At 42.6% G+C, this 16,880-nt stretch overlaps 1 protein-coding gene and 1 long non-coding RNA gene across 7 annotated transcripts in view; one reads left to right on the top strand and one right to left on the bottom strand.

The window, feature by feature from the left end:
• The window catches only part of LOC115178195 (zinc finger protein 658B-like), a 1,063,446-nt gene that overhangs the window by 27,143 nt on the left and 1,019,423 nt on the right, over positions 1-16,880 (bottom strand). The window lies entirely within an intron of this gene.
• LOC115178243 (uncharacterized) overlaps positions 1-16,880 on the top strand; it is a 37,934-nt gene that overhangs the window by 10,088 nt on the left and 10,966 nt on the right. For 2 of the 6 annotated variants that reach the window (XR_003872572.1, XR_003872573.1), the window contains exons 3-5: positions 4,226-4,330; positions 4,449-4,608; positions 4,745-4,918. This is a non-coding gene — a long non-coding RNA (uncharacterized LOC115178243). Of the gene's footprint in view, positions 1-2,693; positions 2,789-3,228; positions 3,436-4,225; positions 4,331-4,448; positions 4,609-4,744; positions 4,919-5,030; positions 6,214-7,098; positions 7,439-16,880 lie in introns of those variants that run through there. The other 4 variants (XR_003872571.1, XR_003872569.1, XR_003872574.1 and 1 more) reach the window with 4 other exon arrangements.

Raw genomic sequence — 16,880 nt, forward strand, 5'->3', positions numbered from 1 at the left:
GGGGTTCTACATGCCCCTTCCTCCAACTACAGCCATATCTCTCCACGGTGATGGAGGGGTTCTACACACCTTCCTCCTACTACAGCCATATCTCTCCACGGTGATGGAGGGGTTCTACATGCCCCTTCCTCCAACCACCTCCATATCTCTCCACGGTGATGGAGGGGTTCTACATGCCCCTTCCTCCTACTACAGCCATATCTCTCCACACTGATGGAGGGGTTCTACACACCTTCCTCCAACCACCTCCATATCTCTCCACGGTGATGGAGGGGTTCTACATGCCCCTTCCTCCAACCACCTCCATATCTCTCCACGGTGATGGAGGGGTTCTACATGCCCCTTCCTCCAACTACAGCCATATCTCTCCACACTGATGGAGGGGTTCTACATGCCCCTTCCTCCTACTACAGCCATATCTCTCCACACTGATGGAGGGGTTCTACACGCCCCTTCCTCCTACTACAGCCATATCTCTCCACGGTGATGGAGGGGTTCTACACTCCCCTTCCTCCTACTACAGCCATATCTCTCCACGGTGATGGAGGGGTTCTACACACCTTCCTCCAACTACAGCCATATCTCTCCACGGTGATGGAGGGTTCTACATGCCCCTTCCTCCCACTACAGCCATATCTCTCCACGCTGATGGAGGGGTTCTACACACCTTCCTCCAACTACAGCCATATCTCTCCACGGTGATGGAGGGGTTCTACATGCCCCTTCCTCCAACTACAGCCATATCTCTCCACAGTGATGGAGCACCTTCCTCCTACTACAGCCATATCTCTCCACACTGATGGAGGGGTTCTACACACCTTCCTCCTACTACAGCCATATCTCTCCACGGTGATGGAGGGGTTCTACATGCCCCTTCCTCCTACTACAGCCATATCTCTCCACGGTGATGGAGGGGTTCTACATGCCCCTTCCTCCTACTACAGCCATATCTCTCCACGGTGATGGAGGGGTTCTACATGCCCCTTCCTCCAACTACAGCCATATCTCTCCACGGTGATGGAGGGGTTCTACATGCCCCTTCCTCCTACTACAGCCATATCTCTCCACGGTGATGGAGGGGTTCTACATGCCCCTTCCTCCTACTACAGCCATATCTCTCCACGCTGATGGAGGGGTTCTACACACCTTCCTCCTACTACAGCCATATCTCTCCACACTGATGGAGGGGTTCTACACACCTTCCTCCTACTACAGCCATATCTCTCCACGCTGATGGAGGGGTTCTACATGCCCCTTCCTCCAACTACAGCCATATCTCTCCACGGTGATGGAGGGGTTCTACATGCCCCTTCCTCCTACTACAGCCATATCTCTCCACGGTGATGGAGGGGTTCTACACGCCCCTTCCTCCTACTACAGCCATATCTCTCCACGGTGATGGAGGGGTTCTACATGCCCCTTCCTCCTACTACAGCCATATCTCTCCACGGTGATGGAGGGGTTCTACATGCCCCTTCCTCCTACTACAGCCATATCTCTCCACACTGATGGAGGGGTTCTACATGCCCCTTCCTCCTACTACAGCCATATCTCTCCACGGTGATGGAGGGGTTCTACATGCCTTCCTCCAACTACAGCCATATCTCTCCACGGTGATGGAGGGGTTCTACACGCCCCTTCCTCCTACTACAGCCATATCTCTCCACACTGATGGAGGGGTTCTACACACCTTCCTCCAACTACAGCCATATCTCTCCACGCTGATGGAGGGGTTCTACATGCCCCTTCCTCCAACTACAGCCATATCTCTCCACGGTGATGGAGGGGTTCTACATGCCCCTTCCTCCAACTACAGCCATATCTCTCCACGGTGATGGAGGGGTTCTACATGCCCCTTCCTCCTACTACAGCCATATCTCTCCACACTGATGGAGGGGTTCTACACACCTTCCTCCAACTACAGCCATATCTCTCCACACTGATGGAGGGGTTCTACACACCTTCCTCCAACTACAGCCATATCTCTCCACACTGATGGAGGGGTTCTACACACCTTCCTCCTACTACAGCCATATCTCTCCACGGTGATGGAGGGGTTCTACATGCCCCTTCCTCCTACTACAGCCATATCTCTCCACGGTGATGGAGGGGTTCTACATGCCCCTTCCTCCTACTACAGCCATATCTCTCCACACTGATGGAGGGGTTCTACATGCCCCTTCCTCCTACTACAGCCATATCTCTCCACAGTGATGGAGGGGTTCTACACGCCCCTTCCTCCAACCACCTCCATATGTCTCCACACTGATGGAGGGGTTCTACATGCCCCTTCCTCCTACTACAGCCATATCTCTCCACAGTGATGGAGGGGTTCTACACGCCCCTTCCTCCAACCACCTCCATATGTCTCCACACTGATGGAGGGGTTCTACATGCCCCTTCCTCCTACTACAGCCATATCTCTCCACGGTGATGGAGGGGTTCTACATGCCCCTTCCTCCAACTACAGCCATATCTCTCCACACTGATGGAGGGGTTCTACATGCCCCTTCCTCCAACTACAGCCATATCTCTCCACGGTGATGGAGGGGTTCTACATGCCCCTTCCTCCTACTACAGCCATATCTCTCCACGGTGATGGAGGGGTTCTACATGCCCCTTCCTCCAACTACAGCCATATCTCTCCACACTGATGGAGGGGTTCTACATGCCCCTTCCTCCTACTACAGCCATATCTCTCCACGGTGATGGAGGGGTTCTACACACCTTCCTCCTACTACAGCCATATCTCTCCACGGTGATGGCAAATATGCACTTCATGAACAGGGTGTGTTTTAATTATTTTGGCGGCTGAATGTATTATGTCAAAGTTCAAATATATTCTTGTTTATTGTTGTATATAAATATTGTCCCTAGATTGTTTCTTACCATTGGACGTACCAGAGGTGATATGTGGTTGCCTGACAAGCACCATCCATGTTGGCCCTGGGAAACATATCATCCTCGTAGGAATAAATGCTATGTGCAATATCTACAAGAACCAAACTGTGATGTAGCAATGCTATGTAAAACAACATTAATTCAGACTACATTTTTTTCCTCAAGATCGCTACAATGTCACAGAGCCTGTGCTGACCTGTGTAACCGATGTGAAATGGCTAGTTAGTTAGCGGTGGTGCGCGCTAATAGCGTTTCAATCAGTGACGTCACTCGCTCTAAGACTTGAAGTAGGGTTTCCCCTTGCGTTGCAAGAGCCGCAGCTTTTGTGGCGCGATGGGTAACGATGCTTCGTGGGTGTCAGTTGTTGATGTGTGCAAGGGTCCCTGGTTCGAGCCCAGGTTGGGGCGAAGAGAGGGACGGAACCAACACTGTTACACCTGCACAACCTGCCTTAGCACCTGGACAGCAAACTTGGCAGATCTGATAAAGAATGGGTTCTGGCCTGCCACTGTCAACTGGGACACCATATACCAGGTAGATCTGTTCAGCTCTTTTGAGGAGCTGAAAGTGTCAGCGCCAGAAATGTCCCGTCTGGCGTTTATGCAGATTTTGGCAGGGTAACAATAAATTTTACTCAGCTTTACCAATGTCTGACTTCAGGTTAACTATGTTACATTTTGTTACAACACTTTGTGTAACATAATTTTATTTCCAGTACTACAACTACGTTAAAACTGCAGGTCTCTTGCTACAGTATGTGTTACCCTCCTGCACCACTGTCCCCTTATCTGTGCCCTTATCTGTGCCCCTTATCTGTGCCCCTTATCTGTGCCCCTTATCTGTGCTCCTTATCTGTGCCCCTTATCTGTGCCCCTTATCTGTGCCCCTTATCTGTGCCCCTTATCTGTGCTCCTTATCTGTGCCCCTTATCTGTGCCCCTTATCTGTGCCCCTTATCTGTGCTCCTTATCTGTGCTCCTTATCTGTGCCCCTTATCTGTGCTCCTTATCTGTGCCCCTTATCTGTGCCCCTTATCTGTGCTCCTCTTGCATCCAATATTTCCTGCTCTTTACAACATAAGTACCCGTCCTACTTTTGCATTGGCTTTCACCTACTTTGCTGTCAACACTATGTACTGGCCCTGCTCAAATCCAGTCAGCCATAGTCAATTATAGTATGTTTTGTTTATACTATTGTTGTATACTATTGTTGTAAGTTATAATTTATTACAGAAACCTTCACAGGCCCGATGTTCCTCCAGGAAGTGAGTGCAACTACTCACCATTGGAGATACGATGTTAATTTATAGATGTATTGTATTTCAGAGGAAACAGCTGAGAACATGGATGGTCCCCAGGTACTACAGAGAACAACTGAAGTCCTGTTTCTGAGCATCAAACAAAGGAAACAGAACCTCTACTGTCAGACAGGTTTGTTACATTTCATGAATATTGAATTGCACACACTTAATTTCTCTTTCATTTCAAAGCCTTGCAATTTAACAAATAATTCCATTCTCCTTTTGTTTTGATGACTGATGGATGAAAGAAAATACACCCTCTGCGCAGAAAGATATTGGAAGAAAAGGCCAAATTGACAGCTGCCATAGAGGAGTACAACACCCATGTACTAGATTCAGCAATACCATCTGCAGATGAGATCCTTTCCGCAGATCTTCATGCATGGCCTTGGGAGCTGCATGGACAATGTAAGTCGTATGTCTGTGTGTCACAATAACTATGTTTCTGTTTTGCTATCTGTGTTTGTTCAGTTGCGCAAACACAGACAGCACTGCCAGCACTGCCAAAGTTACAAATCCACATTGCATTCTTATGAATTTACAGCTGACTTACTCACAAAGAAAACAGCCTTTGACTGGGTGATGCTCCTGAGACAGCTGAAGGAGGAGGAGTTAATTGTCCTGAAGGAAGTCAAGCAGCGCTGGGAAAGCCTAAAGAGGGAATCCGAGAATGTGCAAGACCTTGCTTCACATGTGGCACTTGACCTAAGCAGGCAAAGTAGGGGAACTTTCATTAATATGTACAATTGATGTTGGCACCCTGTAATTGCTATTGTATTTAAGGAATACTTCATTGTATTTACCCAACACATTACGATTGTTGGTGTTAGGCTGGCAATTGAATCAGTCGGAAGCTGGGAGCAGAGGTCTCTTCTCCATGCTTCAGAGGAGAGTCAGCAGCCTCAGAAGACACCAGGACTCTGTCAAACTGATATACAGCAAAGCTATGGGCCAAGACACCTCCCTCCTAGAAAATAACTTGGGGGGTTGTCCCATCCTGAACAGGCCAGTTGCAAGTGACATACTCTTAACGATAATATTAGCAACACCGTATTATTATTAAAATTTGATGGGGGAAAAAATGAAAGTTATGCAGCCAGGTCTGACATAGTGGGAGAATTGTGAACATGCACGTATATATATCTGTGTTGTCACAGCGTTTGGCCACGTCGTCGGTTTGGTCGTTTGGTCAGAGTTTGTTTTGGTTATGTGCGTCGCAATGCCCGTGACGTAATAGACTATGTTTCTGAATTTTCTGATTACATTTTTAAACTATTCATACATTATTCTAGCGCAATGTTACTTTCATTTGAATGTCGTAAACATTGTCGGATTCTATTAAATAATTGATGTAAAAGATAAATTCTTATGTTACAAAACCCGGAAAAGTTGTGAACTATAAATGTGGCGCCATTTTGTAGTTTTTTTCCCAACCCTAACCGGTTTGTTTTTTATCAATATCTTCGCCAATATCATTCTAATTGATGTGTAGAATGATATGTACATTCATTAGGACATACATAACGCTGTACTGCATCAGCACATGCCAATTCAATGTCTAAAGTAGTGCACTTTTTGAAATGTGTTTTTCGTCAAAACTATTTCAGTTTGACATGTGTGATTCTTTTGATTTAATAAGGACCCCTTACTAAACCTTCATGTCAAATAACATTTACATTTACATTTAAGTCATTTAGCAGACGCTCTTATCCAGAGCGACTTACAAAAATAACGTTTGGATATGTTCATCTATTCTTGATTTAAAAAAATCATCAAAGTTTGGGGAAAGGTCAACTGTTGGTAGCGCTACTGAGCACCCCATGGCCACCAGGTATATGGGATTGCATAATTATGTTTAATTCATGCACAAAAAAAACAACAAAAACATATTTTTGGGGGGACTCTATGACGAGAGTTGAACTCTTACAAAGGTTTCCTAGGGGTGTATAAAGGTTCATGGCAGAAAACAAGTGTATGTATAGAAATGCTTATATAAACATTGTTACATCGATATTGATGCTTCTAGAAGTTCAAAAATAGACATTCAACAGTCTATATGTGGCCTTTCAACCCCTATACCCATTACCCACAAGGCCTTATAACCCCACCTCTATTGCCATGGTCCCCGGCACATCATATTCCTAATAAGCAACAATTATGAAAATTAATTCTCACTGCCTATTCAAAAAAAGCAGTTGTGAAATTATTTTGCTTTCACCTTCATTAAATATTTTCCGTGGACAACCAGCCTGGAGACCAAGCAGATAGACGGTCTGCCTCTATGCGCTAAACATTTTGCATGCCAATTTGACTCAGGGGTAGGCCTATATCCAACATATTTAATGCAGGTAAAGTAATATATGTAATAGCATTATATATATACTGTATATACAATCCATATATATGTAAGCTATGCTGATATACATGTAGTCCTATGTATTATAATATATAGCCTAGCTGCGCCTAGCCTATAATATACTTTGATATGAATTGTGAAGTTCAAGGTCAGTCGGCCAAAATGCTACATTCTCATCACTTTTGATGATTCTTTTCTCATTACTGAGACATTCACTAAGTACTAAAGTTGATCAGCCCAATCCACTGCTCATATCTAATGTATGCACATTGTACTATGTGCCTAGGCTTCTGGTCAAAAGTAGTGCACTTTCCAAGGGAATAGGGTGGCATTTGGAAAGAAATGATCCAGTTCCTATATCCATTGAACTAACATTCTTCCAGTAGAAAGACAGAAGGAAACAAGTGACCTTTAAGTCTGATTTGCTTGTTCCAAACAGAACGTTGTAGCTTTACTATATTGGAAAAGGCCCACGTGAAATGAAGAACTGTGTATGTTAACCTGTGCGCCTTTTCTAATAGTGCGCCGGCGTTTTATTTCAGGACCACGGACAGCTACTGTTAGTTAGTGCGGCAGAAATGCAGGGTATGCCGTGGCGAGGTCAGAACCACGGCAGTGGAGACTGGAGAGTGTCACTAACAACAAAAACGAAGACCACAAGATGATTTTTGCCTACTGTAAACATTGGCATTTCAAATCACGATATGAATGTGATCTTCAACCATCTGACCTACTACTGGCTGATTCATAGAGCTGATTTATGTTTGTTCTTTATTATATCAACTGATTGCTTCTGTATGGGGTGCTTTGGCTGAAAGACCAACACGTTTGATCTGGAGAAAAATAGACTATTAAACGTGCAAATTAACTGTCTTTAGTAAATATAATTGTATCTACTCCATAAGATAATCAGCTATGTGCATTGTGTTATAGAAATAGGCATAGACTAAAGGTAAAACATGAGTGAAATGAAACGTATATATTTATTAACATAGTAAAATGAATCAATACAAACATACTCAACTTCTGACTACTTTAATACACATCTGAATATATCACAATACCTTTGGTCCCCTAAAATGGGGGGGGGGGGTGTTTATGTACAAAATGTGCTGTAATTTCTAAACGGTTCATCAGATATGGATGAAAATACACTCAAATTAAAGCTGATAGTCTGCACTTCACCCTCATAGTCAATGTATAATTTCAAATACAAAGTTCTGGAGTACAGATCCAAAACAACAAATGTGTCACTGTTGCAATACTTGTGTAGCTCACTTTTATATGAAGAGTATCTAAATGCATATTCTCATGAAACTGATTGAGATCGAAATGGTTGGCATGCTGATGCTCCATGAATGTTTCAATGGTAAATCATGGTGAATTTGACCAACCATTATGATTGACAGTGATACATGTGAAGGGAGAGTGAGGAATACATTTGTGCATAAAGTAGGTTAAACTGGAGAAAGCGGTCCTCGGCCTTGATCCAGTCATCGTCCCATTTCTTGCCACTGTAAGACAAGAAAGAAAACATAAGGAATGTCATGTTTGTAAGCAGAAATAGAAAATAATTCATTCAATATGTAATCGTGAGCAAGGGGTTGCACCTATTCCTTTCAAAGGGTTTTATGATTTTTGGTTAAATCTAATCTCACAATGGTCAAGTGCCTTCTACTCTTAAATATAATATTTCAACTACATAAAGTACCTTGCAAAAGTATTCATACCCCTTGGATTTCGCCACATTTATTGTGTACAACGTTGGATGGAAATTGATTAAAAAAATAAATAATGTCAACAAGCAACTCAAAATGGTTGTACTCTAATGTCAAAGTGGAAGAAAATTTAGATTTTTTTTATAAAGGCATGCCTAAATTAGTTCACAAGTTAATTTGCTTAACAAATCACATAATATGTTATATGGACTCAATAGGGGTTAACATTATTTTGAATAACTACCCATACCTCTGTACCCCATACATAGAACATATGTAAGGTCCCTCAGTCAGGTATTGAATTTCGAGCAACAAAGACCAGGGAGCTTTCGAAAGCCTCATAAAGAAGGGCAGTGATTGGTAGATGGGTAACAATAACAAATCAGACATTGAATATATACTTAAGCACGGTCAAGTTAATAATGATGGTGTGGATGATGTATTAAACCACCCAGACACATCAAAGATAGTCGTCCTTCTGAACTGAGCTGCAGGACATGAATGCAACTGCTCAGGGGTGTTACCATGAGGCCACTGGAGATTTTACAGTTACAGGCTGTCATGGTAGAACAACTGAGGATGGATCAACATCATTGTAGTAACGCCACAATAATGACTTCAACTACAGTGAAAAGAAGAATACAATATACAGAAGAGAAAAACAATCTAAGCATGCATCTTGCATGCAACAAGGCACTGGAGTTAATACTGAAAAAACTGCAAAGGAATATACTTTCTGGCCTAAATGCAAAGCCTGTTTTCCACCAGACACTGGGAGAGGAATCCACCTTTCAGCAGTACAATAACCTACAACACAATGACAAATCTACACTGGAGCTGCTTACCAAGAAGACAGGGAATGTTCCTGAGTTGCCAAGTACAAGTTTGGACTTAAATCTGATTGGAAATCTATTGCAAGATTTTTCAATTGTTGTATAGACATGATCCCCAACATATTGACAGAGCTCGAAGAATTATAAAAGAATAATGTGCTAATTTTGCACAATCCTGGTGTGTTAAGCTCTAAAAGACTTACCCAAGAAGACTCTGTAATCACTGTCAAAGGCGTTTCCAAGGGCTCTGACTACTTTTGCAAGGCATTGTAACGTCCAATACCAAGGTACAGCCAAAACCATATGTATTTGGAGAGTGAAGCTAAAATGTGAAATTTGGATCTATATTCCAGAATTTAGTATTTTAAATAAAAGGTTTCATTTACTATAACTTTAATACACTTTAAGTGAATTTGTCCAAATACTTATGGCTTCTTAAAATTGGGGGGACTATATACATTTTATTTATTTTTTTATTTCACCTTTATTTAACCAGGTAGGCAAGTTGAGAACAAGTTCTCATTTACAATTGCGACCTGGCCAAGATAAAGCAAAAGCAGTTAGACAACATACAAAACACAGAGTTACACATGGAGTAAAACAACATACAATCAATGATGCAGTAGAAGAAAAAAAATAAGACTATATACAATGTGAGCAAATGATGTGAGATAAGGGAGGTAAAGGCAAAAATGCCATGGTGGCAAAGTAAATAAAGTATAGCAAGAAAAAACACTGGAATGGTAGATTTGTAGTTTGAAGAAAGTTCAAAGTTAAAATATAAATAATATGGTGCAAAGGAGCAAAATAAATAAAATAAATAATACAGTAGGGGAAGAGGTATGTAGTTTGGGCTAAATTATAGATGGGCTATGTACAGGTGGCAGTGATCTGTGAGCTGCTCTGACAGCTGGTGCTTAAAGCTAGTGAGGGAGATAAGTGTTTCCAGTAAGTGAACATAAAGTGATATCCTTTCTAAATTGTGAAAAGGTGACCTGTAGTATCTCCTCATATGAAACATTTGATTTTCAAATCTAAAATTCTGGAGTTTAGAGTCAAATTGTACATTTGAGCTTCACTGTCCAAATACATATGGTGTTGAGTGTGTACAGTATATCCTCAATACATATGGTGTTGAGTGTACAGTATATCCTCAATACATATGGTGTTGAGTGTACAGTATATCCTCAATACATATGGTGTGAGTGTACAGTATATCCTCAATACATATGGTGTTGAGTGTACATATCATCAATACATATGGTGTTGAGTGTACAGTATATCCTCAATACATAGTGTGAGTGTACATTATATCCTCAATACATATGGTGTTGAGTGTACAGTATATCCTCAATACATATGGTGTTGAGTGTACAGTATATCCTCAATACATATGGTGTTGAGTGTACAGTATATCCCATACATATGGTGTTGTGTACATTATATCATCAATACATATGGTGTTGAGTGTACAGTATATCCTCAATACATATGGTGTTGAGTGTACAGTATATCCTCAATACATATGGTGTTGAGTGTACAGTATATCCTCAATACATATGGTGTTGTGTACATATCATCAATACATATGGTGTTGAGTGTACAGTATATCCTCAATACATATGGTGTTGAGTGTACAGTATATCCTCAATACATAGTGTTGAGTGTACGTATTCCTCAATACATATGGTGGTGTGTACATTATATCATCAATACATATGGTGTTGAGTGTACAGTATATCTCAATACATATGGTGTTGAGGTACAGTATATCCTCAATACAGATGGTGTTGTGTACATTATATCATCAATACATATGGTGTTGAGTGTACAGTATATCCTCAATACATATGGTGTTGAGTGTACAGTATATCCTCCAATACATGTGTTGAGTGTACGTATATCCTCAATCATATGGTGGTGTGTACATTATATCATCAATACATATGTGTTGAGTGTACAGTTAATCCTCAATACATATGTGTTGAGTGTACAGTATAGCCTCAATACATATGGTGTTGAGTGTACATTATATCATCAATACATAGTGTTGAGTGTACATTATATCATCAATCATATGGTGTTGAGTGTACAGTATATCCTCAATACATAGTGTTGAGTGTACATTAGATCCTCAATACCATATGGTGTTGTGTACATTATATCATCAATACATATGGTGTTGAGGTACAGTATATCCTCAATACATATGGTGTTGAGTGTACAGTATATCCTCAATACATAGTGTTGAGGTTTCCAGTATATCCTCAATACATATGGGTTGAGTGACAGTATATCCTCAATACATATGGTGTTGAGTGTACAGTATATCCTCAAATACATTATGGTGTTGAGTGTACAGTATATCCTCAATACATATGGTGTTGAGTGTACAGTATATCCTCAATACATATGGTGTTGAGTGTACAGTATATCCTCAATACTATGGTGTTGAGTGTACAGTATATCCCATACATATTGGTGTTGAGTGTACAGTATCTCCTCAATACCATATGGTGTTGAGTGTACAGTATATCCATCAACATATGGTGTTGAGTGTACACGTATGATCCTCAATACATATGTTGTTTGAGTGTGACAGTATATCCTCATACATATGGTGTTGAGTGTACAGTATATCCTCAATCCTATGGTGTTGAGTGGACAGTTATATCCTCAATACATATGGTGTTGAGTGTTACAGTATATCATCATACATATGTTGAGTGTACAGTATATCATCAATACATATGGTGTTGAGTGTACAGTATATCCTCAATACATATGGTGTGTGTGTACTTAGAGTTATCCTATCAATACATATGGTGTTGAGTGTACAGTATATCCTCAATACATATGGTGTTGAGTGTACAGTATATCCTCAATACATATGGTGTTGAGTGTACAGTATATCCTCAATACATATGGTGTTGAGTGTACAGTATATCCTCAATACATATGGTGTTGAGTGTACAGTATATCCTCAATACATATGGTGTTGAGTGTACATTATATCCTCAATACATATGGTGTTGAGTGTACAGTATATCCTCAATACATATGGTGTTGAGTGTACAGTATATCCTCAATACATATGGTGTTGTGTACATTATATCCTCAATACATATGGTGTTGAGTGTACAGTATATCCTCAATACATATGGTGTTGAGTGTACAGTATATCCTCAATACATATGGTGTTGAGTGTACAGTATACACAATACATATGGTGTTGAGTGTACAGTATATCATCAATACATATGGTGTTGAGTGTACAGCTATATCCTCAATACATATGGTGTTGATGTGTACAGTATATCCTCAATACATATGGTGTTGAGTGTACAGTATATCATCAATACATATGGTGTTGAGTGTACAGTATATCCTCAATACATATGGTGTTGAGTGTACAGTATATCCTCAATACATATGGTGTTGAGTGTACAGTATATCCTCAAGTTCATTCTAGGAGATTAGTTGACGTAAACATACCACCCAGAGGCTTCCACCTCACTTTCTGCTCCTGTCCCTTATTATGCAACAAATACAAATGTCTGTTTGATTTTAAAGCTGCCCTATTGCTGAAATCGCTCCACAATGTCATGGTGGCTAAATCAGCTGTTTGAAGCTGTGTCCAAACCAAAGATAAAAGACTCAATAACAACACTAAGAACGGGAAGCATAGAAATAACGCACACTGTAGAACACATCTACCGCTTCTTAGACTTGCTTTCAAGTGGAATGATGATCTGTAACTAACATTTCTATGTGAATTTGGTCGGGCCACCCAAAAGTTACATGTTGCCACTTTAACTACAAGGTCTATGCACTGCAAGTTAACTACAATTGGTGTTGCACTAGGATTAGCCTGTAATGCAGTCACAGGAATTTCAATGTTCTGCAGATTTACCTCCATTGAAGTTCTATTGGCGAGAATGTTGAGAATAGGGAAAATCGTTTGCCCCGGATGCACTGGACACTCTGAAACAATAAATGCATGTATTTATTTAATCACCACCCACCAGAACATGAATAAAGTTAGCAGGACAGTCAATTGCATTATTCATTTTACATCTATGCCTAGCCTTAGACTACACTCTTAGAAATGGTTATTTGGCTGTCACCATAGGAGAACCCTTTTTGGTTCCGTGGAGAACCCTTGTTGGTTCCATGTAAACCCAATAGAGTTCTACCTGGAACCAAAAGGGTTCTACCTAGAACCAAAAAGGTTCTCCTTTGGGACAGCCGAAGAACCCTTTTGGAACCCTTCTTTCTAAGAGTGTACAGTATGCCTGCCTCCTGAAAAGTAGGGGACCATCAATCACTGAATTGTTTTATAATTTATTAAAAGGATAATTGAAGTTATTGACATCATTAACATTTATGAATAAACAATATAAGTTAGATACTAATTTCCCTTTTTTGCATGTGGTCATATTTCCTCTTCCTTGGTCCGGGGTTGGTCGAGGTTGGATGGGGTTGACTGTGTCATGCTCAGCGAGTTGGAGGGTTTTTTGAGGGTGACAGGACTTTCTCTCCATCTTCTTTGGTTTGGTTAGGGTGTAGCTGGTCTCCTGGGTGGTAGGGGTTATTGAGGGTTTAACCTGGTTGGGGATACGGGTGAAGCTGGTCTCCTGGGTGGTGGGGATATCGGGGGTTCAACCTGGTTAGGATGGGGGTGAAGCTGGTCTCCGGGGTGGTGGGGGATATCGGGGGTTCAACCTGGTTGAGGATGAGGGTGTAGCTGGTCTCCTGGGTGGTGGGGTTATTGAGGGTTTAACCTGGTTGGGGATCCGGGTGAAGCTGGTCTCCTGGGTGGTGGGGATATCGGGGGTTCAACCTGGTTGAGGATGGGGGTGAAGCTGGTCTCCTGGGTGGTGGGCGATATCGGGGGTTCAACCTGGTGAGGATGAGGGTGTAGCTGGTCTCCTGGGTGGTGGGGGTTGTGAGGGTTTAACCTGGTTGAGAATGGGGGTGAAGCTGGTTCTCCTGGATGGTGGGGGATATCGGGGGTTCAACTGGTTGAGGATGGGGGTGAAGCTGGTCTCCTGGGTAGTGGGGGATATCGGGGGTTCAACCTGGGTGAGGATGGGGGTGTAGCTGGTCTCCTGGGTGGTGGGGGATATCGGGGGTTCAACCTGGTTGAGGATGGGGGTGAAGCTGGTCTCCTGGGTGGTGGGGGATATCGGGGGTTCAACCTGGTTGAGGATGGGGGTGAAGCTGGTCGCCTGGGTGGTGGGGGGTATCGGGGGTTCAACCTGGTTGAGGATGGGGGTGAAGCTGGTCTCCTGGGTGGTGGGGATATTGGGGGTTCAACCTGGGTGAGGATGAGGGTGTAGCTGGTCTCCTGGGTGGTGGGGGATATCGGGGATTCAACCTGGGTGAGGATGGGGGTGTAGCTGGTCTCCTGGGTGGTGGGGGATATCGGGGGTTCAACCTGGTTGAGGGATGGGGGTGAAGATGGTCTCCTGGGTGGTGGGGGATATCGGGGGTTCAGCCTGGTTGAGGCTGAGGGTGTAGCTGATCTCCTGGGTGGTGGGGGATATCGGGGGTTCAACCTGGTTGAGAATGAGGGTGTAGCTGGTCTCCTGGGGGGCAACTGTATCAGACAGTTCTTGGGCAGCAACAGGAGGAGGGTTGGAGGGTTGTAGTGTGGGGGTATGGGTGTTGATTGCCACTGTGAAATAGAACACATTAAGGAAATGGGACAGACAAGTGGACAACTGTTTCCAATTGGCAGAGGTGAGCATGTATATTTAAGCAATAAGGCCCGAGGAGGTGTGGTATATGGCCAATATACCACGGCTAAGGGCTGTTCTTATGCATGACACAATGCGGAGTGCCTGAATACAGCTCTTAACCGTGGTATATTAGTCATATACCATAAACCCCAGAGGTGCCTTATTGCTTTTATAAACTGGTTACCAACGTAATTAGAGCAGTAAAAATACATGTTTTGTCATACGGTCTGATATACCAAGGCTTTCAGACAATCAGCATTCAAGGCTGGAACCACCCAGTTTATAAATAAACTTCTACACAGGATATGTGAAAAGAATGTGTTGAAATGTTGCTTGCCTGAACCAACTCCTCTACTTGAATAATAACAATAATGTATACATGAAACACACAGCTTTACAATTGTAGAAACTAACAAACAATCAATAATCTAACTAAACAACAATAAGAAAAACATGCATAGGTGCATTGGGCCTATCATATCCCTAAGCTAGAAATGCAGAAATCTTTTTAGAGGAAAACATAATAAAGCTTACCAGCTTGTTTGCTGCATTAACTAAGGTTGCATATCTTCCATGTTTCATTGTCTTATTTGCCCATTCATCTGCAGCCTTCATTTTTTTGGGCCTCTAACTTGACCTTTTGTCACAGTATCCAATGAAGGTGGCGCCCCTCCTCGGTCGGGCGGCGCTCGGCGGTCGTCGTCGCCGGCCTATTAGCTGCCACCGATCTATGTTTCTGTGTCTTTTGGTTTTGTCTGTCTATCCCGCACCTGTTTCGTGTCTGTCATTAGTGGGGGGTTATTTAGTGTGTATTTTCAGTTTGGGTTCTCGTGCGGGATTGTTTATTGTCCACTCAGGACAGTTGTGTGTGTGGCCTGTTTTCCTGGCCTGTGTCAGATTTATTGCCGGGCTGCGCCCCGTGCGCTTTTTCCTCGTGTTTATTTTGGGAAGGTGTTTTCCCTGGCGGACGTTATTGAGCGCCCTGTGCCTTTTCGGCTATTGTGTTTTTTCCTGTGGCATTAAAACACTGTTGCTCCGGCCCTCTGTCTCCTGCGCCTGATTCCGCATCTCCACTGGTCCTAAAATTCCGTGACACCTTTAGTTGTATTGTTGCACCACAGAACTTGCACTTCTTTGATGCTCCTCCTATTGATGTGTTACAACTAGGACACAGTTTACGGCTGGAGCCAATCTGCATGAAAGGTGGATACAAAAGTATCAGAAAGAATAGCCCTATACACAACTTTGACTGATGGAATGCACCAGGGAGGTCCACTGGCAATGGCCTTGAATTGACAAGGAGAACTAGATTGTGAGATAAAAACTATACTAACAATAGCAATTAATAAAGAGAGTTTGGCCAGCTAAGGAGCTGACGTTGAGTTTGCATTAAACATCAAGCCCTGACCCTTCTCAAAGCCACTAAAGTGCTGTGTGTGTTTGAAGGTGACATGGGTTTCAATGACTCAATCATATGGGTCAGATCTGATAATGGGCCTCGTCTAGTAATAAAACTAAGCCTGAGGCTTTAACCTGCCACACTGTAACGTAATGTGTCATACTAACTGTTGACTACTATTGTAACCTAGATGTAGGCTACCTGCCATAGCCTCAGGAGCACAGTGCAATGAGTGTCGTTAGTTGGCAGATGAAACAGTACCTGGGCCACTGGGATTTGGTTACTTATTTTAAGATACCATTTTTGAATAATCTCCTCCAGTTGGTTTGCATTTTAAAACTACAACCTGGTTTGTGTTTGAAAACACAAGAAATGGGAAGAAAGCTGAATTAAAAGAGAAAAAGTTTCCAGTTAAAATGCAGCCAGAGGATAGATCAAGAGATCTATCAGCCGTAGGTCTGAGTGGTCTGAAGAGAAGGGTGGTAGGTGTGGGTCTGAAGAGAAGGGTGGTAGGTGTGGGTCTGAAGAGAAGGGTGGTAGGTGTGGGTCTGAGTGGTCTGAAGAGAAGGGTGGTAGGTGGGGTCTGATTGGTCTGAAGAGAAGGGTGGTAGGTGTGGGTCTGAGTGGTCT

Source organism: Salmo trutta, chromosome 38 (genome assembly GCF_901001165.1).
Source record: "Salmo trutta chromosome 38, fSalTru1.1, whole genome shotgun sequence".
In the NCBI taxonomy this organism is placed as follows: domain Eukaryota; kingdom Metazoa; phylum Chordata; class Actinopteri; order Salmoniformes; family Salmonidae; genus Salmo; species Salmo trutta.